Source organism: Muscardinus avellanarius (assembly GCF_963383645.1).
Source record: "Muscardinus avellanarius genome assembly, chromosome: 2".
NCBI classification, from domain to species: domain Eukaryota; kingdom Metazoa; phylum Chordata; class Mammalia; order Rodentia; family Gliridae; genus Muscardinus; species Muscardinus avellanarius.
In genome coordinates this window covers 8,752,318-8,778,917 of record NC_137787.1, presented here as the reverse complement: position 1 = coordinate 8,778,917, position 26,600 = coordinate 8,752,318, and the positions used below count along the sequence as shown (strand labels likewise).

The 26,600-nt window shown below is 50.6% G+C and overlaps 1 protein-coding gene across 3 annotated transcripts in view; it reads left to right on the top strand.

The window, feature by feature from the left end:
* The window catches only part of ARMC9 (armadillo repeat containing 9), a gene marked incomplete at its 5' end in the record, with an annotated part of 119,861 nt that overhangs the window by 74,212 nt on the left and 19,049 nt on the right, over nt 1-26,600 (top strand). The gene's annotated exons all lie outside the window — the stretch shown is intronic.

The following is a 26,600-nucleotide window of genomic DNA, read 5'->3' as shown; positions in this document are numbered from 1 at the left end:
CCTCAGTCTCAGCTCAAAGCACATTGAAGCCCAACTGGGGCGGGGGGTGGAGACCGCCCCGGCTTGTGGGGAAGGAGCGGCGGGGCGGGTGGTGGAGCGGGTGGCCCTGCAGCACACCGCATACTGCAGACAGCCTCGATTCTACCGAAAGTGAGAGAAGTGGGCATGAGCCCTCGCCTCTCCTGGGCAGGGAAATGCAGCCCAGGTGGGCTCCTGAGAAGCCCCGGGCCGAGCAGACCTGGGCTTGGCTTGCAGCCAGCGGAACCAACCCCACTGGTGGTTCCTTTCATTCTTTTGGGGAGATGGCCCACCTACGTGGAGCCTTAGGCCCCAGCTTAGGCGCCGCTTTTGTAGGACGCTGTGAAGGGCCGGGCGCAGGGCTTCCCAGGGACAAGCTCTGCGTTGTCTTCTCTCAGAGGCCTGGAAAGAGCCGACAGGCCTGCCCGCGGCTTCTGGTGACGCCTGGCTGGCCTGCCTTCTGTTGGGGAGCAGTCAGTTCTAAAGTGAATGTGAGAACATTCTTCTTTTTGGGGGAACACTCAGTCCCAGCGTGGATGTGGAATGTATTTCTGTTTGGAGTTGAGGTCTGTCTGTTTATAAAGGGAGTGCAGGCCAAGTTTTTGATCTCTGATGGCACCAATCGGGGAGATAGTTAATTAAAACCCCCACCAAGCTGGGCCTGGTGGCACACGCTTATAATCCCTGCACTTGGGAGGCTGAGACAGGAGGATCGCAATTCACGGCCAGCCTCAGCAACTTGTGGGGTCCTCTGCAACTTAGTGAGACCCTGTTTCAAAATAAAGAATAAAAAATAGAACTGGGAGTGTAGCTTGGAGGTAGAAGGCCCCTATGTTCAATCCCCACTACTAAAAAAAAGAAAAAAGAGAGACAGGCATGGTGGTACACGCTTTGAGACAGGAGGATGGCACAGGTTGGAAGCCAGCCTCAGCTACTGAGTGAGGCTCTCAGCAATTTAGACCATTTCCAAATAAAATATAAAATAGGTCTGGGGTTATAGCCCTGGGGTAGAAAGCCTCTGGGTTCCACTCCCCCCCCCCAGTACTATAAAAAAAAAAAAGGAATAACTAAATCCCCACCAGGGAGGATCTGCTGAGCTGTGCCAGTGGCTCCTTCACAGCGGCCTCCCCCTGGGCTGCAGGTGGCACCAGCAGGCGCTCCTGCCAGGTGGGACAGCAGGGGACGTGGGCTCCGGGAGGCATCTGGGAGGAGGAGGAAGAGACGACCAGCCCCAGACCACAAGGAGCAGGTGGCAGTGAACTGGTTCAGAACAGGGGTCCAGACTGCGCAGGGGAGGATGGGAAGGATATTAGCGTGGGGGCCACATGGTCTCTGTTTTGCCCACTCCATTCTCATTCTGTCGTTCCAACACAGAAAGATATCAGGGAACCTGGCTGTGTTCTCATGAAACTGTTGTAGATGCTAAAAATTAGAATGTCAGAGAGTCCTTGTATTTCATTAAGTATTTTTTCAACTGTTTAAAAAAAATCAAACTCAGCCGTGGTTTGCAGTTTATACAAAACAGGCATGTGTGCCTGCGGCTCTCCTGGCCATCCCCTGGGAGAGACCCAGCTGGGGACTCGGCCAGGAAGACAGCACCTCGGGGCCTGGCCTCCTGGCACCCTCCCTCCGCGCTGATGCTCTAATCATTCCACCTCAGTAACTCTTCGTCTTTGCGCCCAGAGTTCTTCTCAAGGTCTGCTGCCCCCTTCCCATGCCAGCCTCTTCCCATGCCAGCCTCTTCCCATGCCAGCCTCTTCCCATGCCAGCCTCTTCCCATGCCAGCCCCTTCCCATGCCAGCCTCTCTGAGTTGGCATCTGCTTTGGTTTCTGCGTTAGTCCTTTTGCTTTTGCATTATAAGGGGAACTTCATTTGGTTCAACTGTTCTGGTCAATGATGGGAAATTAATTTGTGGAGCTGTCGTCTTTTGTAAAGGAACAGACAGCCAGGTCTTCTAATTCTCTAGACTTCCTCTTACTCCGCAGATTTTTATTTTAAGAGGTTCATGTTTGAAAACATTTGTTGTGATAACTAGAATTTTTAGAAGATTCTTAGAAGTGGTTCAGTTGGGGAAATATAAGGAAAGGATCTGTTATTTTGGACCAAAACTTGACTCTGAAATGAATTCCTCTCCACAGAGCGTAGGCAGCACCCCATGGAATCCTCACAGGACACCATGAAGTGGTAGCGAGGACCACCCCAAAGATAGTCGGTCACCTCTGAATTTTGCTCGGCGAGGGCAGGCATTAGTTTTATAGCTGTTAAATTGGAGGGGAAAAAGAAAGTGATAGATGCTTAGGATAAAGGAAAACTACCCTGAACCCATGTCACCTTGACTGCCGTTCCCAAGGTGACAGCTCTGCAGGAGACGCGGTTATGGTCAGGAAATTAGCTATTTGCATTGCTTAGCAATGCAAAATGCATTTTTTAGAATTTTATATTTAGACCCCAAAACACAGATAAGAAAATCCCAGCTCTGTTGGTGGGCAGGAGGTTCTGCCCACGTTGCCGCTCATCGAGCTGAAACCTGTGTGTTGGCCGCATCCACCACGACACATCGCACTCCATGGGGAACTTGGAAGGCTCCAGATGCAAAATCTAGGGTTTCTCTCTAATTTCTAAAACATAGTGACTTTATCTGATGTGTTAAAACTCAGTAATGTCACTGGGCATGGTGGCACACACTTGTGATCCCCGTGCTTGGGAGGCAGAGACAGGAGAATCGCGCTGTTTCGAAGCCAGCCGCGCTGGTTTAAGAGACCCTGTTTCCAAATAAATATATTTTAAAAAATAGGTGTGGGAGTGTAGCCCGGAGGTAGAAGGGTTTCCAAGAACCCCAGTACCACACACACACAAAAACCTCAGTAATGTCTGAATACGCATTATATATTTTTTAAAAATTGTACATTACAGCCGGGGGTGATGGCGCACGCTTGTAATCCCGGCATTCGGGAGGCTGAGACAGGAGGATCGCGGTTCGCGGACAGCCTCAGCTACTTAGTGAGGCCCTTTGCAACTCAGTGAGGCCCTGTTTCAAAATAAAGAATAAAAAATAGGTCTGGGGGTGTGGCTCGGAGGTCAAATGTCTCTGGCGTTCATCCCCAGTACCACACACACACACACACACACACACACACACACATGTTCACATTCATGTTACATATATGAAAATTTAAAATTCTAGACCTAGAAATGTATCTTTAACTTACAGACCATCTAGGATATGAAATGAAAGGAATCCTGCACTGAGATGAGCACTTACCGCGAGCCTGTGAGTTACAGATGTGCTCACAAAGCCTGTAGTGGGAAGGTGTGGAAAGTTACACCCTCTCGTTGACACAGGCCCCGGGCATGAGGAAGTGGGGAGGGACCTGGAGAAAGGCCTCGGTCAACAGCCCCGGGCTGCACGTTGTCCAGCGGAGGAGCAGTGGAAACAGGATGCGGATGCCCTTGGCGTCCCGGCCAGGCTGGCTCGTCTGTGGAGTGATGGGGCCCAGGCTGCGGGGTGGACTGAGCAGAGGTGGGGACGGATGAGTGTAAACTGCTCCTCCTTGGGCGCGGTACACAGACGGAAGTGTGCCTGTGGCTAAGCACGCTTTGTTTGGTTCTGATTGGTTCAGATGGGAGAGACCTGTGAGTGTCCAAGGCTGCTGGGAAGGCTGCCGGAGGGCAAGCTGCACGGTCAGGCAGGAGGAGAACGCGGCCTTGGGACGACAGGTGTTTTTTATTATCCTCTAAGGTGCTGCTTATACTTTCTTGGCCCGTGGGGCCCCAGGCTCTTTAAACCTCCAGAGAAATAAAATTGTCATCACTAAGCTTGGAAATGCACGTGAGAGAGTGGCCAGTGCCAGCTGCTGCCACGGGTGCAGATGCGTCTTGTCCAGCTTTGAAGACGTGTTCACTGAGGTTCCTTCTTTTACAATTGATATATGTAACGCGTTGCCCAAAGGGCCAGTGGTCAGTCCGCAGGCTCAGGAGTCAGGCTCCAATGTTCTCATTCCAAACGTCTCGGGTTTCCACGTTGATGTTTCTCAGCCGGGCATCACGGCCCATGCCTGTAATCCCAGCATTTGGGAGGCAGAGACAGGAGGATCGCAGGTTCAAGGCCAGCCTCAGCAACTTTGTGAGACTCTCGGCAGCTTAGGGAGAGAGACTCTGTTTCCAAATAAAAAACTAAATAGAGCTGGAATATGTAACGTTGAAATTGAGATAGGGAGTCATGAAGGAGGTAAACACCAGCCAAGTTCTCAAAAGCTGCTTTAATCAACCGGCTCCTTTGGGGGATATCTACCCACCATGGGGTGAGGGACCGAGGAGCCACGTGGTCAGCAGAGTCACACAGCAGAGGGGAAGTACCAATATTTTATAGTGGGGGGGGGCTTGGGATGGCGCTAGCAATGTTGGAATGCCAACATCTGGAGTCTCCCACATCTGGAGTCTGTCTCACGATGTCTGGAGTCTCGTGACATCTCCACTCTGGCTTCCTGGGTTCAGCCTCCTGTCCCTGCTGTGGGGTCCCATGGGGGAAGGGAGGGACCTGACCTATCAGAATGTAGCTCAGAGATAGAGTACCCCTGAGTTCAATCCCCAGTGCCACGCACACACAAATAAAACAGTGAGGTTCCTAGCCAGGCGTGGTGGCACATGCCTGTAAATCTCAGTACTTGGGGGTAAGACAGGAGGATTGCAGGTTTGAGAACAGCCTCAGCAAGTAGTGAGATTCCCATTAACCTAGCGAAACACTTTCAAAATAAAAATGAAATAGGGCTAGAGGTATAGCTTGGAGCTAGAATCCTCTTGAAATGAGCCGGGCGTGGTGGCACTCGCTTATAATCCCAGCATTTGAGAGTCGGAGACCGGAGGATCGCGGTTCGCAGACAGCCTCAGCTACTTAGGCCCTCCGCAACTTAGTGAGACCCTGTTTCAAAATAAAGAATTAAAAATAGGGCAGGGGGTGTAGCTCGGAGCTCCAGTGTTCCTGGGTTTCATCCCCAGACCCACCAAAAAATAAAAAGAATCCCCCTGGAATGAAATCCCTAGTACCAAGAAAAGAAAAGACAAGACAAGGTTCCTTGTCTCTAGCTCACAAGTGGCATTAAGCGGAGATAAAAGCCTTCCTGTGCTACTAGAAGACTGAATTTAAGACAAATATTCACCCCTCTTAACAAAACTGGTTTCAGTGCCAGAATCAGTCACGGCCATTTATTTGCTGGGTCCAAGTCAGTGGCAGTCATGATTGGCAGTGTCTTTCTGTATAAACGTCTCCAATCTAAGTGTCATTCACTGCTTACTGAACAAATATTTAAAGGCCTTGAGATAGCAGCGTCGTAGGAAATTACAAGGAAGGGATGCGAAATCCGTTGACAGGACTGTCTCTGTTTCAGTAGCACGAAGATTGCTCTTCTCCACCAGGACATGGGCGTTCCGGAGTGGCGCCCTGCGCGCCCGCGTGGCAGGCGCGGTGCGGCCCTGGCCTGTGCTCCCTGCCCTCCCCTCACGTGGGCCCGGGGTCGGCGCTATTATTATTATCATTCCCATTTCACAGACGAGGAGGTACAGTTCACGTAGCTAGTAAGTGACCCACACTCTGACAGGTACAGACCCGATCCCCAAACAAACGATACAAGATCAGTAACGATTCCAGCACAAAAGACAGAAAGGCAGGAGCTGCCGCAGAGTCACAAACACAGAGGGACAAGAAGACGGCTGGAGAGCCGTGAATGGTGGAAGAGGAGCCTGTGTTCCAGGGGCAGGAGGGCTTCTCCCAGGAGACGGCACCAGACGCGCTTGCTCCCCACCCCGGGAAAACCCGTTAACCGCGTAGCATGGGCGTGTATGGCCGCACATATATAATGTGTACATGTCCATAAATGTGCTTTGATAGACATATATACTATGTGCCTGTACATATACATACACACTACATATAATATATGTATATAATGTGTATATGTATTATATATATCCATATAGAGAGAATGTGTGTGTACACATGTATACCTGTGGGGGGGGTACAGGGAACTGAACCCAGGGCATTCTACTTCTGAGCCACATCCCAGCTTGTTTGTTTTTTGTTTTGAAACAGTCTCACTAGGTTGCTGAGAGCCTCCCTTTGTTGTTAATGTTGTCCTTGAACCCGCAATCGCAGCCTCCCAAGTCCTGGGATCACAGGCGTGCGCCACCATGCCCGGCGCCATATTCGTTTTTTAAAATGAGATAGCACATAAGTATAGACATAAGCCCGTACACCGGCACGGGGCTGCTCCGTCCTCTTACTATTCCTCGGAAGCGGGCGTGGTGGCGCACGCCTGTGATCCCAGCATTCGGGAGGCTGAAACAGGAAGATTGCACAGGTAGGAGCCAGCCTCAGCTACTTACTGAGGCCCTCTCCAACTTAGTGAGACCCTGTTTCAAAATTAAGAATACACAATAGGGCAGGGGGTGTAGCTCAGAGTTAGATGCCCCTGGGTTCCACCCCCAGACCCACACACAAAAAAAAAACTTCTTTGAAAACCCTTGTAGGTCAGCCGGTATGGCACACTGACACGACCCTGCCACAGAAGTGCCAGTTTAGACTTTCACCACGTCAGACAGTGCTGCGCTGAACACCTCTGGAAACATACCCTTATTTACTGGGGCTTGGATTTGTGTGTGTGTATGTGGTGCTGAGGATTGACTCCAGGGGGGTTCAACCTCTGAGTTCCACACCCCATCCCTATTTAATTAATAGTGTGTGTGTGTGTGTGTGTGTGTGTGTGTGTGTGTGTGTGTGTTGAAACAGGGTCTCACCAAGTTGTGGTGGGCCTCAGCGAACCTTCGATCCTCCTGTCTCAGCCTCCCAAGTCCTGGGATTACAGATGTGCGCCACCACGCCCAGCTTGCGGTTTTGATTTCTATGGGCTTTTGCTGCTAGTTGAGGTATATGTGTGTTTTTAATTGCAACCAACTTTTCAAGATGGCTTTTTTAAAAGTCTGTTGATGCCGGCCGTGGTGGTGCACACTTATTTATAATCCCAACATTTAGGGGGCTGAGACAAGAGGATCGGGGTTCCGGGACAGCCTCAGCTACTTAGTGAGGCCCTCTGCAACTTAGTGAGAACTTATTTCAAAATAAAGATTAAAGCCGGGCGTGGTGGCGCACGCTTGTAATCCACGTGCCTGGGAGGCAGAGACAGGAGGATCGCGCAGGTTCCAAGCCAGCTGCGCTGGCTTAGGAGACCCTGTTTCCAAATAAAAATGTATAAAAATAGGTCTGGGAGTGTAGCCCAGAGGTAGAAGGGCTTCCAGGACCCCAGTACCAGCAAAAATAAAAAATAAGAAAGAAAGAAAGAATAAAACAGGGCTGGGGGTGTAGCTTGGAGTTAGAATGCTCCTGGATTTTATCCCCAGTACCTCAGAAAAGGGGGGGCCAGGGGTGTAGCTCAGGCAGTAGAATGCCCCTGGGTCCATCTCCAGAATCACAAAATAAATAGGTAAATAAGTAAGTAAAGTCTTGATCATTCAGACTTCACTAACCGCGCGAGGCCGCTTTCCCATCCACCTCCATGCTTCTGCTGATGTGATGGCGGCACAGAGCCTCCTCGTGATTTTGACTTTGTGTTTCCCTGACAAGTACTGCATCTGAATACCTTTAAGGTTATTTATTTTATTTGGATATTTGGATTTGCTATGCTGGAACTTTCTTGTTTGCATATTTTCTCTTTTTCAGCGGTGTTTGCCGTTCCACGTCAATTTGTTTGAATTCTTTACATATTACACATAGTGACTTTTTTTTTTACCTTTGCTGCAAATATTTTAAAGATGTATCTTTTATATCTTGGCTTGTTCTTATAATACTCTTTAAGTTTTAAAGATAAGCCGGGCATGGTGGTACACCCACCCTTGTAATCCCAGCATTTGGGAGGCTGAGACAGGAGGATCCGGGTTCTCAGACAGCCTCAGCTGCTACTTAGTGAGGCCCTTTGCAACTCAGTGAGACTCTGTTTCAAAATAAAGAATAAGCCGGGCGTGGTGGCGCACACTTGTAATCCCCGCGCTTGGGAGGCAGAGACAGGAGGATCGCGCAGGTTCGAAGTCAGCTGCGTTGGCTAAGAGACCCTGTTTCCAAAAATAAAAAAGTATAAAATAGTTCTGGGAGTGTAGCCCAGAGGTAGAAGGGCTTCCAGGAACCCCAGTACCACCAAAAAAAAAAATAAAAATAAAGAATAAAAAATAGGGCTGGAGGTATAGCTTGGAGGTAGAATGCCCCTGGGTTCAATCCCAAGTACTCCCCCCCAAAAAAAAATTAAAGATAGCTGTATTGTCTTTTTTTAGAGGGGTTTTGTGCCCTGATTACGGCTCTTCCTAACCCTAAATCTTACATGTAGCCTCCTAGGCTTCCTTCTAAGGCTTTCATTTTTCAAATCAAATTTTTATTATTATGGGGTTTTTTTTTGGTACTGGGGATGGAACTCAGGGGCACTGTACCTCCAAGCTACACCCCCAGCCCTATTTTTTCATCTTTCTTATTTTTGAAACAGGGTCTCACTGAGTTGCGAAGGGCCTCGCTAAGTAGCTGAAGCTGTCCAGGAACCGGACGCCACCCTCCCGTCTCCACCTTGCAAATGCTGGGATTACAAGCATGAGACCACGCCCAGCTTATTATGTCTTTTATACACAGGAAAGAAAAATACAATGTTCATATAATATTTTCAGAAAGGATTCTCAAATATTTGATTTCAGGACCCTTGTACACTCTTAAAAATTATTGAGGATTTCAAAGTCTCTGTTTCTGTGTATTCCGTTGATTACATTTGCCTGATGGGCGTGGCGTGTACTCCTGTGATCCCAACTGCTCTGGAGGCGGGTACAGGAGCATCAGAAGTCGGAAGCCAGCACTGGCAGCTTTGCAAGCCCCTGTCTTAATATAAAAAATAAAAGTCCTGGGAGTGTAGCTCAGAGGTAGCACGCTCCTGGGTAAATCTCCAGTGCCACCCCACCCTCAAAATTGCCAAATCATTATTTTTCACTTTGTTAATTGTTTTGTTTTTGGATTTTCTAACCGTTCATTGCTAGTATGTATTAATATGTTTGATTTTAGCCTGTTGATCCGTGTCTTTCAACCTTCTGAGCTGCACGCTGAGAGTGGTTTACTTTTGTGCAGTGTTTCGGTGTGGATTCCCTAGGATTTCCTACGTGCTGACAAGTGATCATTTGACTTCTGCCTTTCCAATCTAGACGTCCTTTATTTCATTCACACATGCCCCAGCTAGAACTTGTACAACAGCGTTGTGTAGAAGTGGTGAGAGTGGACATCTCTGTCCTGATCCTGGGCTTGGGGCGAGTTCCCAGTCTTCCCTTACCCAGGGGGATGTTAGCTCTGGTTCTCATAGACGCCACTTACCAACGTGCAAGCCTGCCTGGCTGTTCCTGGTTTGCTGAGTGTGGGATTTTGCCAAATGCGTTTCTGCATTTGCTGAGATGATCGTGTGTTTGGTTTTTTTCCTTTCATACTTTTAATATTCATTTTATCAATTCTTGTATGTTAAGAATATTAAAGAGGTGAGCTGGAGGTCAGCATTTTATAAAGTTATTTCCTCCCGCTTCCCCAAGGACATTCGGAGCTCAGTCCATCCGCTTGCCCCGCGTGCGCGCCGCGTTCCGGCCACACCCTCCCTTGCTCCTGTGCCTACTGTGCAAACAGCAGCGGTCCAGTTGTTCCAGGATGAACCGAGAACGTCAATAAAGGCGCCCAACACATTTGGTATTTCTCTTGGACGTATTGCCAAGTATTGACATAAAAGGTCTTTGGTGCTTGGTCGCTGCTGATCCTGAGTGAATACACATGCGACAGCAGGTCCAGACAGAATTCTCAGATGAGCTGATAGCACTCATGGCTGCCGCTTAATCTACAGCTCCGTGGCTGCTGTTCCGCTGGACAGCAGCTGCCGCGAGGCCCTCCGCCCGCGTCCCCTCCGCCGGCGCCTGCGGCCACGCTATGTGTCGCTCCAGCTACATCAGGACAGTGACTTCCCTGCAAGCTTCTCCAGCAGCTGGGCTTTGGAACTTTTGTAGGGGGTGAATCATTTTAGATTCACAGGGGGGAAATAGTACAGAGAATTCCTGCATACTTGTCATGTCTTCAGGGGTTTTCGAAGTTACAGTTTGAAAACAACAGTTATAACAAACAATAAAAATTTAAAGTTTGTTACCAAAAACTCCACCCCCTCCCTAGTACTAGAAATTGAACCCAGGGACATTCTACCTCCAACCTGTACCCCCAGCACCCCCTTTTTAAATTCTTTATCTTGAAACAATGACTCACTAAGTTGCTGAGGGCCTCACTAACTAGCTGAGGCTGGCTTCGAACCTGTATGATCCTCCTTACTCAGCCTCCCAAAGTACTGGGATTACAAGTGTGCACCACCACGCTCAGCTCTACCAAAAAAAAAAAAACTTATAAAGAAAGCACTGTATCTTGTTTAAATATTCAAATCTTTAAACTCTGAATAGCTGGCCACAGTGGCACACACCTGTACTCCCAATAGTTGGGAGGCTAAGACAGGAGAATCCTTCAGGTTTGAAGCCAGCCGCGCTGGCTTAAGAGACCCTGTTTCCAAATAAAAATATAAAATAGGTCTGGGAGTGTATGCCAGAGTTAGAAGGGTTTCCAGGAACCCCAGTACCACTAAAAAAAAAAAATGTTTTTCAAGGCTGGTGTGGTGGTGCATGCCCATAATCCCAGCTGCTTGGGAAGCTGAGGCAGGAAGATCCCACATTCAAGACCAGCCTGGGCACCTTAGGGAGACCTAGTGTCAAAAGGCCGAGGGAGCAGCTCAGTGGCAGGGCACCTACCTGGCGTGTGCGAAGCGCTGGCTTGGATCCCCAGTACTGGGGAAAAAGTCATACGCTCAACACCCAAACACTTGGCCCAGCCCCGAGGGCAGTCTCAGCCCTGGCAAGTGCCAGGTCTTCCCATCTCCGCTCAGCCCACCCGCCGGCTGCATGGTAGCGCTTGGATTCTGCCTTTGGTGGACCTGGTGGAAACCTTAGGTAAGGATATGGCCCCAAAGTGGTTTAAAATGTAGTGAATTGCCATGGTGGCGCACGCTTGTAATCCTAGCCTTTGGGAGGCTGAGACGGAAGGATTGGAGTTCATGGCCAGCCTCAGCTACTTAGGCCCTCTGCAACTCAGTGAGACCCAGTTTCAAAACAAAGAATAAAAAATAGAGCTGGAGGTGTCGCTCGGTGGTAGAATGTCCCTGGGTTCCCTCCCCAGTACTTTTTTTTTTTTTTTTTGGTGGTGGTGGTACTGGGGGTAGAACCAGGGGCTTTCTATCTCCGGGCTGTACTCCCAGACCTATTTTATATTTTATTTGGAAGCAGGGTCTCACTACGTTGCTGAGAGCCTCAGTAAGTAGCTGAGGCTGGCTTCGAACCCGTGCTATCCTCCTGTCTCAGCCTCCCAGCACGGGGATCACAAGCGTGCGCCCCCACGCCCGGCTGACGGTAGTGTATTACTAGACTGCGTGCAGGTCAGGGAGGCTTCCAGACCCGACGCAGTTGTAGATGAAGAGAGCTTACTGCTCACCGCCCGGGGAGGGCACTGGGGAAGCCGGTGTCGGGGCAGAGCGAGGGCAGGAGGCTGTGGGTGAGAGCCTTTGGTGTGGTTTCTGCAGGGAAGTACCTGTGAGGTAGGCCTCCAGTTGTCCACTGGGATTGTCCAGCAGGCTCTGGACATGGAGCCATCTGTAGTTGTCTGGAACCTGGGCCCGGGGTGGTAGAGCAGGTGGACGGTGCCCGGGGTGTTAGGGCCTGGCAAGGAGGTGTCTGGGCTGTGCTCTCTGTACTGGCTGGTTTGTGTTTGAAGCATGCTTGAAGGCAGATTGCCTTCTGTCTCTAGGAACTGGCTGGCCTGGGAAAATACCTCTCTCCAGGCTCAACAAAGCCCCAGGTGCAGAGATGAGAGTAGAGGAAATAAAGCCAAGGTTCACATGTGAGACTCCGTGGCCGGCCTCACTGGACCTTCCAGCCTCATCTCCCTCTTCTCCCAGAAATGGACTGCCCAGACCTTACACGGGCTCAGCCCCTCTAGGTCCCCCACTCCTCATCCACCTTTACCACCGCCAGGGTTCCAGAGATGAGGCCGTACGCCCACCGTGGTGTTGGCCACGACATTCACAACGAACCCATGTGGATTCACCCAGCTGATAAAAGCCAACGTTTGCAAAAGGAACTTTTCTCAAAAACTAGAGGAGGAAGCCGGGCATGGTGCTGCACGTTTCTAATCCCAGCATTTGGAAGGCCCAGGTTCGCGGCCAGCCTCAGCTACTACTTAGTGAGGCCCGCTGCAACTCAGTGAGACCTGTTTCAAAAGAAAGAATAAAAAATAGGGCTGGGGTGTAGTTTGGAGGTAGAATGCCCCTGGGTTCCATCCCCGGTACCACAAAAATAAATAAATTAATAATAATAATTAATTAATGAGAAAACTAGAGGGGGTTAGCAAATGAGAGAGAGGTTAGAGACAGGTCCAGATCCTGTGGCGAGGGCGGGCGCCAGGTCCGAGAACATGAGAGCCCCTACCCCCTGCCCCCAAGAAGGGCTGCTGTCATTCCCTTTTGGGGATCAGGAAGGCAAAGCGTAGCGAGGCTCAGAAACTTGCTTTGGACGCCAGGGCAGGAACAAGACTTCAGCCCAGGCTGGCAGGGGAGCGTGGGCCCAGCCTCCCTCCTGCTGAACTCAGCAGGACAGGGAGCACCCCTGGATGGGGACCAAGGGAAGCGGCAACTCCCTCATAAGAAACAGGATTCGGAGCATCATTAGGCACGGGGCTGGCAACTTGAACCTGGAATTCCACTAACAGAAATAGGGAGCCCTGGCCCGCAGCTGTGCAGGGTTCATGTCCTGTGTAGGCTCGTGAAGCTGATTTTCTAGCGGAGGCTCATTGGATGATCCGGCGGGGACAGAAGCGCAGGGCGTGGAAGCTGACCAGCCTCCCCAGGTGACCCTCCATTGTGTAGCCAAGGTGCGCGGGGACTGGGCCTCTGCCCTTTCCCTGCTTTTATTCCTAACCTGTGAGAGCATTGACTCACCTGAAGCTGCTTCAGGGTGCGTGTCCCAAGAGCAGCTAGACACGCGCCGTGAGTCACCTCTGCTGCCGGTGCCCCTTGTGGCCCCGCTGGCGTGGGGCGGGCCACGCTATTGGTGCCGTTACCTAGTTAGCAAGGAACGCCTGTCTTAGGTCTGTATAACTCACAAGGCTTTTCCATTATTCAACCAAGTCAATAAAGAAACTAATGTTTCCCAATTCAGGCTTCTGCCTTTTTCGGGTACCTCTTCAGCTTCTAAGTTTGTTCATTTCTGTCAGGCAGTTCCTGGACTCCCAGACCGTGGCCAGGACCAGCTGCCCGGCAGGCTGACTCATGGCTGCCGCCCTGGTTTCCACTGCGGTTTCTATGGAAATAGACATCAGAGGGTCCAAACAAGGTGAGGCCTCAGCTGCCTCGGTTGCTCGGCATTCACGGCCGGCCCTATTTGTCCAACATCTGTTTCCATGGCAACAGATGCAGGAAAGGTCAAACAGTGCTCTGCAGTGAACTTTTTCTCTCTTATCTAATTTTTTAAAAGTTACACCAACTCAATATAAGGCCTTTTTTTTAATTATCACAGACTTTTGGAATAGCAATACATTCTATATGGCAAGGTATATTTCTCCTTTTTAACTGTTAGATAAATACTTAAGTGCATCATGCGCTATTTTGTTTTACAATTTTTATTTAATAAAGGTGTTTCTGTCCAGTCAAATCACTATCAAAGATGAAACACCTAGCTGGGTGTGGTGGTGCACACCGTAACCCCAGTACTTGGGAGGCTGAGACAGGAGGATCATGGTTCGCAGACAGCCTCAGCTACTTAGTGAAGCTGTTTGCAACTCATTGAGACCCTGTTTCAAAATGAAAGAATTAAAAAATAGGGCTGGGGCTGTAGCTCCGAGGTCGAATGTCCCTGGGTTCCATCCCCAGTACCACAAAAGAAAAGAAAAGAAACGCCTGGCATCTGGGGTTGGGATGTGACTGAAGGAGGTTCTGTGCGGCCTCCCTCCCCTTCCCGCTCGGGATTCAGGCTTCAGTGCCCGAGGCAACAGCCTTGCTGAATCACCAGAACTTGCTTGCAAGGGCTCAGGGTCTGTTTCACTTAAACAGAACTTGTATCTAAGTAAATAGACATAAAACATGATGTCTGGTGTATATATATGTATATGTATGCATATGTATATATAGAGATTTTTTTTGGTGGTGGTACTGGGGATGGAACCCAGGGGCATTCTACCTCTGAATTCTACCTCTGAGCTACACCCCCAGCCCTACTTTTTAGTCTTTTAGTCTTTTTTTTTTTTTTTTTTGGAGGTGGTACTGGGGTTCCTGGAAAACCTTCTACTTCTAGGCTACACTCCCAGACCTATTACATATATATATATATATATATATATATATATATATATATATATATATATATATATATATATAATTTTTTTAATTTGGAAACAGGGTCTCTTAAACCAGCGCGGCTGGCTTCGCACCTGCACGATCCTCCTGTCTCCGCCTCCCGAGCGTGGGGATTACAAGCGTGCGCCACCACGCCCGGCTGACGTCTCGTATATAAAACGTAGAAATCCAATTTTCCACTAGCAGTGAGCAAAGAGGTCAGCGCATCTCCTGCGATTTCTCAGGACGCGAGGGCGGCAGGGGGGATCCCCGCGCATCGGCGGCGCAGCGCGCCCAGCTGCAGCCGTGGTTCCTCCTGGGTCCTCAGTACATGCAGCTCAGATTCTTAAAGGGCAAAACAGAGTGAGTCCACCTGCCACAGAATGAAACCCGAGCAAAATGAAAGTTAACACTGCTCTGTGGGGAGCGGAGACCTAGTCACAGGACTCAGCGCGCAGCTGGTGTAGCTACTTTCTGGCATTTGGGTGCGGTGGTGTGTGTGTGTGTGTGTGTGTGTGTGTGTGTGTTGTTTCTTTGGGTGTTTTTGGTGTTTTTGTTTTCTATTTTTTTGGCGGTACTAGGGATTGAACCCAGGAGCATTCTACCTCCAGCCCTATTTTTATTTTGAAACAGGATCACACTAAATTGCAGAGGGTCTCACTAAGTAGCTGAGGCTGGCCGTGAACCCAGATCCTCCTTTCTCAGCCTTCCAATAACTACTACACCCCCTGCCCTTTTCCCTACCTCCATGCCTTCCTCTCTTCTTTCTCTCTTCCTTCTTTTCTTCCTCTTTTCTTTTTTTGAAATAGGGCCTCAGTAAGTTGCTGAGGCTGGCCTCAAACCTGCAATCCTCCTGTCTCAGCCTCCCAAGTACTAGGATCACAGGCATGCACCACCACGCCTGTTTAGATACTGTCTTTCACAGCTGGGGCATTGCCCTGGCTGCTGTTCACACTGCCTTCGATTCTCCAGGAGTGACCTGTAAGTCCCACTAGGACAGGGACACTGTAGGTTTGCTCACCATAGTACTCCGCTGCTTACTCAGCTCCCGACACATGCCAGTTCTTTCTCGACAGTTCACTGGTGGAGTAAATGTGCCGATGGGATGGGATGCAGGGGTTCAGACTGGTCCTTTCTGCTGAGAATCTCTCTGGAGGAACAGAGCGGGCAGATGTGCACAGGCCAGTTCCCAGAGCACTCACACGATGCACTTCTGTGCTACTTGGACACCTGCCACCTCCAGTCGGGGCCTGTTTTTGAAACGCGGGTTTTACAGCTGAGCAGTGAGGCGCCCTCAGGAGCCCAGCTCACTCACTCCTTGCTTGTGTACCCGTCAGCCTTTGCCAGCTCATGCAAAACGCTCCAAACAAGCCACCCGCGCTCAGTGGCCACAGTCGCCTGAAGGGCCCCGCCACTGGGCTCCCTGGTCTTCCTCAGGGGCTGGAAGTCGGGCGGCTGGCAGGTCAAGGCCGCCTCCTAGCTGGTGAGCCGTGAGCGGGCTCCTCTGCCCTCCTCTGCGTCGCCTCCTCCTCCAGGGAGTTTGCTGGGTCTGAGTTCAGGAGGTGAGGGCAGAAGCGTCCAGGCGCTGAGGCTGAGGCTGAGGCTGAGGCTGCCCGGGGCCCTCTCCTGCCTTGACTTCCTACTGGTCAAAGTCCCAAGGCCAGCCCAGACTCAGGTTAGAAAATAGACTTCCCCTCTGCCTGGAGGAGCAGCAAAGCCACCTCACAAAAGAGTGTGCCCGCTGCGTGGGAAGCGCATCGCAGAACAAACCATTGTCAAGTAGCCTCGGTGTTCAACGCAGACGAGCTGTTCATGGTCCCCCTCTCACACTCACACAAGCGCACACACCAACGTCATTTCGCAGTGCACACACTGTTGCCCAGTACCCCTTACCAAAAACACTAGACTTTCACTTGACTAGGCTTTCTCAAATTGTACCCTTTTTCTTTGCAGGACTGGGGATGGAACCCAGGGGCAGTTTATTTCCAAGCTACACCCCCAGCCCCATCTTTTATTCTTTGTTTTGAAACAGGGTCTCACTAAGTAGCAGAGGGCCTCACTTAGTAGCTGAGGCTGGCTGCAAACCTATGATCCTCCTGTCTCAGCCTCCCAAGGACTGGAATTACAAGTGTGCTCCACCACGCCTAGCTAAATTGCACCTGTTTAAAAAATAAATTGAAGCCAGGTGCAGTGACACAACCCTGTAACCCCAGAACGTGGGAGGCTGAGCCTGGAGGATGGCTGCTTGGAGGCCAGTGCACAGTAATTTAGCAAGACCCTATTTCAAAACAACAAACTAGGACTGGGGGCTGGGTGTAGTGGCACACGCTGGGTTGTGGCTTGAAGGTAAAAGGCCCTGGGTTCCATCCCCAGTACCACAAAGCAAAAAAATAAAAATAAAAATAAAAATAAGACTCAGGGTGTAGCTCAGAAGTAGAATACCCCTGGGTTCCATCCCCAGTACCACATACACACAAAAACAAATGAACATAAGTACAAGGATTTCTTTCTCTCCTCGAGGTTGTGTCCATTTGATCTCTGTGTCTATCTCTGCTGCCGCCACCACATAATATTAATTATTGTAGCTTTATTGTAGGCTATGAAATATGAGTCCTTCGGTTTAATTGTTTTGTTTGATATCAATAATAGCCAGGCGTGGGGGCGCACGCTTGTAATCCCAGCATTCGGGAGGCTGAGACCGGAGGATCGCGGTTCACAGACAGCCTCAGCTACTTAGTGAGGCCCTCTGCAACTCAGTGAGACCCAGTTTCAAAATAAAGAATAAAAAATAGGGCAGGGGGTGTAGCTCGGAGGTCGAATGCCCCTGGGTTCCATCCCCAGACCCGCAAAAAAAGTCAATAATAATTTGTAATTATTTCTGTAGGTGGTTTGATTCTGCTGCTTGCCATCCATTTTCTATTTCTCTCATCTTCCTCCCCTTTTTATCCTGCCTTCTCTTGTATTAAGCAAATACATGAATTACCGCCCTTTATATTAAGCAAATATTTTTAGTAAACCATATTTTTTTTTGTTTTTCTTTTTGTGTGTGTGTGGCACTGGGGGTGGAACCCAGGGGCTTTTCTACCTCTGAGCTATACTCTCAGTCCTATTTTATACTTTATTTGGAAACAGAGTCTAAGTTGCCGAGAGCCTCACTAAGTACCTGAGGCTGGCTTTGAACCTGTGCCATCCTCCTGTCTCAGCCTCCCAAGCGCTGGGATTACAAGCGTGTGCCACCACGCCTGGCTTAAATTTTTTTTTTTCAGTACTGGGATGGAACCCAGGGACATTCTACCTCCAAGCTACACCCCCAGCCCTATTTTTTATTCTTTATTTTGAAACAGGGTCTCACTAAGTTGCAGAGGGCCTTCTAAAGCTGCTGAGGCTGGCCGTGAACCACGATCCTCTTGTCTCAGCCTCCCAAGTCCTAGGATTACAAGCGTGTGCTACCACGCCTGGTTAATAATGTACTTTGGGTTAATACTTATTTATTTTTGGTAAAATATATGAACTTCACATCAGTGTGGCCCCATTTCTGTTCCTCTTTTGTACTCTTGCTACTACACACACACTCTGTATTCGGTATCAACCCAATGAAATGAGAGGAAAGGATGGAGATATTTGTATGTATAAATATATATATATGGAAGAGTCTCTGTTCCACATATGTACCATTTCCTGTGATGTATAATATAGGCCTGTAACAGCAGAGTGTCTGTGTTGGGTTGTGTTGTTTGTACGGTACTGGGGATTGAACTCAAGGGCATTTTACCTCTGAGCTACACCCCTAGCCTTTTTTTATTTTTCTTTTTGAGATAAGTGTCTCACTAGGTTGCTGAGGCTGTCCTTGAACCTTCGATCTTCCTATCTCAGCCTCCCAAATACTGGGATTGCAGGCGCGTGCCACCGTGCCTGGCTCTGTTTTCAGTCTAGAATTGTCTTTAATTTTTCCGCATTTTTGAAGAAGTTTCGCTGGATAGAGACTTCTTGGTCAACAAGTTTTTCTCCAGTACTTTGAATTGTGTCATTCTGTTGTTTTCTAGTTGTCAGAGTCTGATGAGAAGCTAAGGTTTTTCTCTTTCTCTTTTGCTCTCAAAAGTGATGTGGCTATCCGGGCATGGCGGCGCACACTTGCCATCCCAGCATTTGGGAGGCTGAGATAGGAGGATCTGGGTTTGCGGACAGCCTCAGCTACTCGGTGAGGCCCTTTGCAACTCAGTGAGGCCCTGTTACAAAATAAAGAATACAAAAAGGGTCAAGGGAGTGGCTTGGAGGTAGAATGCCCCTGGGTTCCATCCCCAGCGCCACCAATAAATAAATTACTTAATTAATTTAAAATGTTGATATAGCCAGGCATAGTGGTGCATGTTTGTAATCCCAGTATTTTGGAGGCTGAGACAGGAAGATCTCAGATTTGAAGCCAGCCTTGGCAATTAGCAAAGTCCTCTGCAACGTAGTGAGACACTGTTTCCAAATAAGAAATAAAATCGATTCCGTGAGGCAAGGCTGCTATTGAGGCCTCTGAGGCTGGGATCGGAGCCTGCCGAGGGATTAGGCCGGTGCTGGAGCTAGCGAGGCTGGTATCGGAGCCTGCCGTGAAGCAAGGCCGGTGCTGGGGCCTCCGAGGCCAGGATTAGAGCCTGCCGAGGGGTTAGGCTGGGGCCGGGGCCAGCGGCTGGCATTGGAGCCTTCCGTGAGGCAAGGCCGCTATTGAGGCCTCCGAGGCCGGGATTGGAGCCTGCTGAGGGGTTAGGCCGGTGTTGGAGCTAGCGAGGCTGGCATCGGAGCCTGCCATGAGACAAGGCTGGTGCTGGGGCCTCTGAGGCCGGGATCGGAGCCTGCTAACGGGTTAGGCCGGTGCCGGGACCAGCAGCCTGTATTGGAGCCTGCCGCGAGACAAGGCCTGTGCCGGGGCCTCCGAGGCCGGGATTGGAGTCTGCCTAGGGGTTAGGCTGCTGCCAGGACCAGTGGCCGGCATCAGAGCCTTCCGTGAGGCAAGGCCTCTATTGAGGCCTCCAAGGCCGGAATCGGAGCCTGCCAAAGGGCTAGGCCGGTGCTGGGGCCAGCGAGGTCGGGATCGGAGCCTGCCGCGAGGCAAGGCTGGTGCCGGGGGTTTCGGAGGCCGGGATCGGAGCCTGCCAAGGGGTTAGGCCAGTGCCGGGGCCAGCGGCCGGCATCGGAGCCTTCCGTGAAGCAAGGCTGCTACTGAGGCCTCCGAGGCCTGGATCGGAGCCTGCCGAGGGGTTAGGCCGATGCCGGGGCCATTGGCTAGCATCGGAGCCTGCCGTGAGGAAGGCCGGTGCTGGGGCCTCCGAGGCCGGGATTGGAGCCAGCTGAGGGGTTAGGCCAGTGTCGGGGCCAGCGAGACCAGAATCGGGGCCTCCCATGAGGCAAGGCCGCTGCTTGAGCCAGCGAGGTCTGGATCAGTCCACCGGGTAGCCAGGCCACTACTGGGGCCGTCAAGAGTGGGATCGGTACTTGCAACGTGGCATGCACAGAGAAATATCGCAGAAAATTAAAACCAGATGCTTCCCCTAATCAGCAATAACTAGGAGGAAAGGGGCAACAGGAAAAGGTCGAGTTATAGAAAGGGCCCTATAGTGAAGCAACTAAGGCGACCAATCAGAGGGTATGGAATAGGGGAGGATGAAGCCTCTTTAAAACGCAGGAGGTACATAAACAAATGTATCCAAGTTAATCACCAAACAAACATGGGATCGAGGGAGGGGGAGGGAATGGGATGGGGGCTGGATGAGGGCTAATTGGATGATGTGTGCTTGTATATCCTCTCAAGTCTTATATTCCAATGTGATGTATGATTACAATGCACCAATAAGAATAAATTTAAAAAAATAAAAAATAAAAAAAATTGAGCTGGGGTGTAGCTTAGAGGTAGAATGTCCCGGGGTTTAATCCCCACTGCCACACACAAACAAACAAACAACAAAACAACTAGATATAGCCAAGTGTAGAAATACACACCTACAATCCCAACACTTGGGAGGCTGAGACAGGAAGATCGCAGGTTTGAGACCAGTGTACAGTAACTTAATGAGACCTTGTTTCAAAATTAAAAAATAAGCTGGGCATGGTAGTGCACACTTGTAATCCCCGCTCTTGGGAGGCTGAGATAGGAGGATGGCACAGGTTGGAAGCCAGCCTCAGCTACTGAGTGAGGCTCTCAGCAACTTAATGAGACCCTGTTACCAAATAAAGTATAAAATAGGTCTGGGAATGTAGCCCAGATGTCGAAAGCCCCTAGGTTCTACCCTCAGTACCATACATACATACATACATACAGCCAGGGGTATAGCTTGGCGGTACAATAGCCCTGGTTTCGATCCCCAGTACCAAAACAAAAACAAAAACAAATTAGGCATAATAGATAATATATGCGTTGGAGTGATTCTGGATTCTCTTTTATTCTCCAGAGAGTTGCTGGTTTTGTTCACTCTAGCAAGTGGTGAATTTGCCTGTTCTTAAACTGAAAAGCCCAGCTGCTCCTGTGGCGTGCAGCTGCTGGTGTCTCTGCGTATTACCTTCCCCTCATCTCGAGGGGCTCCCCTGCACAGATTAATAGTCAGCCAGAGATCGGGGTGAAGACAATCCTCAGACACAAACCAGTAAAGTTTCCAGCCTCTGCCCCTTTAGCTGAGTGTGGGTTGCAGATTGCATTTAGAAGCACGGAAAATTTGCAAGTTTCCCCAGACTTTTACTCGGCTGTGGGCTCCCTGGGTGTCAGTGTTCAGCAGCCGGGCAGGGCTGTGTGGGTCTGAGGGCCCGGCGCTCCTGCGGCTCTGTGCTTGCAGACGTGCCCGTCCCCCCACCTGCGCTGCCGAGTGCTCACTGGGCTGGAACCGCCGTGGGGTGTCACTGCCTGAAATGGACAAGAGCACCCAGATGAGGCCAGAAACACCCACCCTTGCCCAGGGCAGCGGCACCGCCCGGGGAACAGTACTGCTCGAGCCGGGGCCACCACTGGTCGGTTCCTGGTACTCTGAAATGATTGTTTCCAAAACAAGTGTCATAAGTCATATTTTATACATAAGTATGTCGGTGGGGAGTGCCTCATCTACTCATGTTCCCCTTACTAGAAGCTGCCAGGGCCCAGAGAGATCAAATAAGCAAAATGGGCATTCTGCAGGGAGAAAGGAGACCTTAAACAAATAACTAAGAGGAAGGTATGTGTCAAATGGCGATAGGCGCAACAGAGCAGGGAGGGTGAGGATGCCCTGCTGGGCAGAGGGACGCGCTGGTGCCGGGGCCGCAAGGCAGAGGCATATTGGGGTGAACTAGGGGCCACCTTGGGCCTGCAGAAGGACACCATCTTTTAGCATCTTTTAGTCTGAGAGATGAGTCTTTAGGTAGAAATACTGGACAGTATCACTCCTCTGGCTTTATATATATATATGTGTGTGTGTGTGTGTGTGTGTGTGTGTGTGTGTGTGTGTGTGTGTGTTGGTACTGGGGGTTGGGCCCAGGGACATTCTACTTCCAAGATACACCCCCAGCCCGCTTCTGTTTTTTATCTGGAAACAGGGTCTCAGTCAGTTGTCGAGGCTGGCTTTGAACCTGTGGTCAATCGTCCTGTCTCAGCCTCCCCCATACTGGAATTGCAGGTGCGCACCACCAGGCCAGGTTTCTCTGGCATTTTTGTGTCTCCGAGTGCCACTGACTGACCGTGCGGTGTCCAGCGCGTGGATGGGGCCACAGACAGCCTTAGATGCTGACGGCTCCTTCGCTGTGAGGCTCGCAGGAGCCCGGCCATTCGGGTCCCACGTCCCAGAAAACGCCCCAGACCCTGTCCTTGGCTCTCCCGCCCTGCCACCGTCTTCCGGACAGTCACGAGCGCGGGTGACTCACGGCCCGAGAGCCGCTTGCCTCTTCGTCTTCATTTCCTCGTGGGCCCCGCACTCTGGCCAGCCTTCTCCCCTCCCGGCCCGCGCTGCACGCGGCCGCAGACCAGCTTCTTAAAGCAGGCACGGGATCGCTTAGTTTCTAACTTTAGAAACACATTAAACTTTCCGGAAAGTGCAGAAGACAGTATGACAGCTGTGGATATATATACCCCTTCCTCAACCGCCCCGCCTTGCCCTCCTCTGCAGAATCAGCCACCGTCCGCACGTTGGTGCATGAATCCCATGATGGGTCTGTGCTGTCTTTATGTTTCCATAAGCAATATGCACAGTTGCCTTATGGGGTTTGTAACATTTATTTTGTGGTGCTGGAGATGGAGCCCAGGGCCTCATGCCTGCTATGCAAGTGCAGTACCACCAAGCTACACCCTTAGCCCTTGTTTTATGATTTTTAATTTTACATAAATGGCTTACTAGGAGCCAGGCATGGTGGTGCACACTCGTAATCCCAGCATTCGGGAGGCTGAGACCGGAGGATCACAGTTCACAGACAGCCTCAGCTACTTAATGAGGGCCCTTGGCACTTAGTGAGACCCTGTTTCAAAGTAAAGAATAAAAAATAGGGCAGAGGGTGTAGCTCAGAGGTAGAATGGCCCTGGGTTCAAACCTCAGTACCACAAAAAATGTAAATAAAGAGTAAAAATTAAGCAGTATTTCAGAACTGACACCTTTGATGGAAAAAGAGTTTTCTTCTGTGACCTCCCGAGTGTGAGCAGTTTCCAGCTCTGGACTGGAGCGCCCTCCACGCCACTCCAGGTGAGGGAGGCACGTGCCGCCTGGCCCCGAGGCCCAGTTCCCCTCAGCCCCTGGCGTCCTGAGCATCCTGCCCCATTTGCAGGACCGCGCCTGTTCATCCCAGGCGTGCTGTCTCCCCGGCGCTGTAAGGCCGCGGCCCCTCCGTCCTCACAGGAACTCTCTCCTGCCTTCGCTTTCGGTCCTACGGAGCCTCCAAGTGGCCTCCGATTCTCTATCAACTATCTTGAAAAGCCCTGCTTTTTTTCCAGGGCAACTTCCACCATCATCTCTACCTTTCTTACTTTTTGTGCTTAGACTTCAGAAAAAGTTTCAGCAAGCAAACTGAGCCACCGAAGCAAGCCGAGGGCAGGAAGGGCGTGGGGTGTCTGGGGTGACCCTGTGGTCACTTGATGAACTGGCCCGGGTGTCGGGCCAGCTGTCAGGGCCCAGGCGTGCACTGTGCTTGTGAGGAAGGTGCCGTCGCGGGGCACCCCGGGGAGCCCCCCACCTCGAGGATCCCCAGCCCGCTGGCGTCCTGGGCACAGGCCGGGAGGAAGGCCGCAGACGGGGACGGGCCCCATCGCTGGGGAAACCTGGTCACCTCGGTCCACCCTTGCTCCCCACGTGAAGGGTTTGCCTGGAGGTGTACAAAGAGAGACTCAGAATTCAGGGCCCTGAGAAGAGGTCTCAGGTTTAAGCTGCCGGGAGAACGGCAGGCACACTGGATACTCCGCTTGTCATATGGGAAAGCCCTTGAATACGTCCCGCTCTCTGCATTCTATCCGCCAGGGTCTGAGTTTTCAAATGCATTTACTGCACAGCCTTCGTTGTGTTTCCCGGCCAATTGCTCCGAGTCGGGTTCGTCTGGAGTATTATGTATCTAGAGCCTCCAGTTAAGGATCTCGTGGTGTCATAAGATCGCCACGCTGCTCTGTGGAAGCGTCGCGTTAGAACATCTAAATCCATCTCAGCCCCAGTGCCCTTTCTGAAGGCGTTCTTAATTCTCCAAGTAATCAGTTATCACTGAGCTCCGTGCCAGTAATCTGATGCATTCTGCTTCAGCACATAAAAGCCAGTCATTTTAGTAAAATTCCTCCAACAATGGCATTTAGGACCCGCCCTCGCGAGGCATTTATTCTCCCAGCATTTCCGTATTTATCCCCTGCTCGCTTCACAAAGTAGATTTTTAAGTGCTCTGCTTTTCTTTGTGGCATTCAGGAGCCGGGTCGGAGCTGGTCCACACGGTGGGTGGGTCGGGCGCACCTCGCCCTGGGGGGGCGCGGTTGCTCCCACTCACATCTCCCTGACCGCCTCCCCGCCCTCCACCGGCTCTCAGTGGAGCCAGTGCCCTGTGCCAGGCAGCTCTGAGGCGCGCCTGCCCAGCGCAGCGGTGGGCTCCTTGCCCCACCCACCCAGCTCTGCCTCGCCCTCTCCTCTGTGCGGCCCCTGGGCTGCGCTCGGACCTCCTGTTTCCTGTCCACTGAGACCAGTGCGCCTCAGAACCCCTCGCGTGAATGCTGATATCTAGACAGCGTTGAAGCGATTTTTTTTTTTTTTTTTTTGGTACTAGGGATTGAACTCAGAGACATTCTACCTTCAAGCCACACCCCCAGCACTTTTTATTATTTTTTTATTATTATTTTTTGGTACTGGGGGTGGAACACAGAGGCTTTCTACCTCTGGGCTATACTCCCAGACCTTTTTTTTATATTTTATTTGGAAACGGGGTCTCACTAAGTTGCTGAGAGCCTCACTAAGTAGTAGCTGAGGCTGGCTTCGAACCCGTGCGATCCTCCTGTCTCAGCCTCCCAAGCACGGGGATTACAAGCGTGCGCCACCACGCCCGGCTTTTATTTTTTACTTTAAAACAGGGTCTCACTAAGTTGCTGAAGGTCTGTACTCCTTGTACCTGCGATCCTCCTATCTCAGCCTCCCGAATACTGGGGAGACTGCAGGCCTGCGCCACCGTGCCCAGCTGCAGCTTTTCAAAGGCAGAGAACTAAATAGCATTTGCAGTCTGCTCAGTAAGTTATTGTTATAAAGGAGGCGGGAAATCCCACTTGTTAGAGAAACTAAGGTGCTCACAAGAATTGTGTCTTCTTGCCGGGCGTGGTGGCGCACGCTTGTAATCCCCGCGCTTGGGAGGCGGAGACAGGAGGATCGCGCAGGTTCGAAGCCAGCTGCGCGCGCTGGCTTAGGAGACCCTGTTTCCAAATAAAAAAGTATAAAAATAGGTCTGGGAGTATAGCCTGGAGGTAGAAGGGCTTCCAGGAACCCCAGTACCACACACAAAAAAAAAAAAAAGAATTGTGTCTTCCTGAGTTAGACCCCTCAGTACAAAACTCAAAGAACTAGTAATTTAATAATAAGTTTCACATCACTTTTCTTACACTTAACTTTTTTTTTTTTTTTGGCGGTACTGGGGATGGACTTCAGGGGCATTCTATCTCCGAGCTACACCCCCAGCCCTATTTTTGTTGTTGTTGTTTTGAAACGGAGTCTCACAGAGTTGCGGAGGGCCTCACTAAGTGGCTGAGGCTGTCCGCGAACCGGGATCCTCCTGTCTCAGCCTCCTGAATGCTGGGATTACAAATGCGCCACCACGACATACCAGCTATTTACACATTTAACGTTAACATTTTTTGTATGTAGTACTCAGGATTGAACCTAGAAGTGTTCTACCTCTGAGTTACATCCATAACCTTTTTATTTTTTATTTTGTGTGGAGGGGGGTACTGTGAATTAAACCCAGGGGTGTTCTACCTCTGAGCTACGCCCCCAGCCCGATCTTACTTTACTTATCAAATTGTTGAGGCACACAAGGTGTGGTGGCGCACGCTTGTAATCCCGGTGTGTGGAGGGCTGAGACAGGAGGATCACAGGTTCACAGCCAGCTTCAGCAACTTCTGAGGCCCTCCGCAACTTAGTGAGACCCTGTTTTCAAATAAAGAATATATATATATTTATATATATGGCTGGGATGTAGCTCGGAGATAGAATGCCCCTGGGTCGCATCCCCATTACCGCAAAAATAAATAAATGAAATAAAACACAATTGTAAGCTGGGCATGGTGGTGCGGTCTTGTAATCCCAGTATTTGGGAGGCTAAGACAGGAGGAGCTCAGGCTCATGGCCAGCCTTAGCTACGTAGTAAGGCCCTCTGCAACTTAGTGAGACCCTGCTTCAAGATAAAGGATAAAAAATTGGGCAGGGAGCGGGGGAGCCAGGCAAGGTATATGCTTGTAATCCCAGAAATCGGGAGGCTGAGACAGGAGGATGGTGGTTTGCAGCCAGCCTCAGCTACTTAGTGAGGCCCTTTGCAACTCAGTGAGACCCTGTTTCAAAATAAAGAATAAAAAACAAGACTGGGGGTATACCTTGGAGGTAGAATGCTCCTGGGTTCTATCCCCAGCACTGCAAAAAAAAAAATCAGGCTGGGGGTATAGCTCAGAGATAAAATGCCCCTGA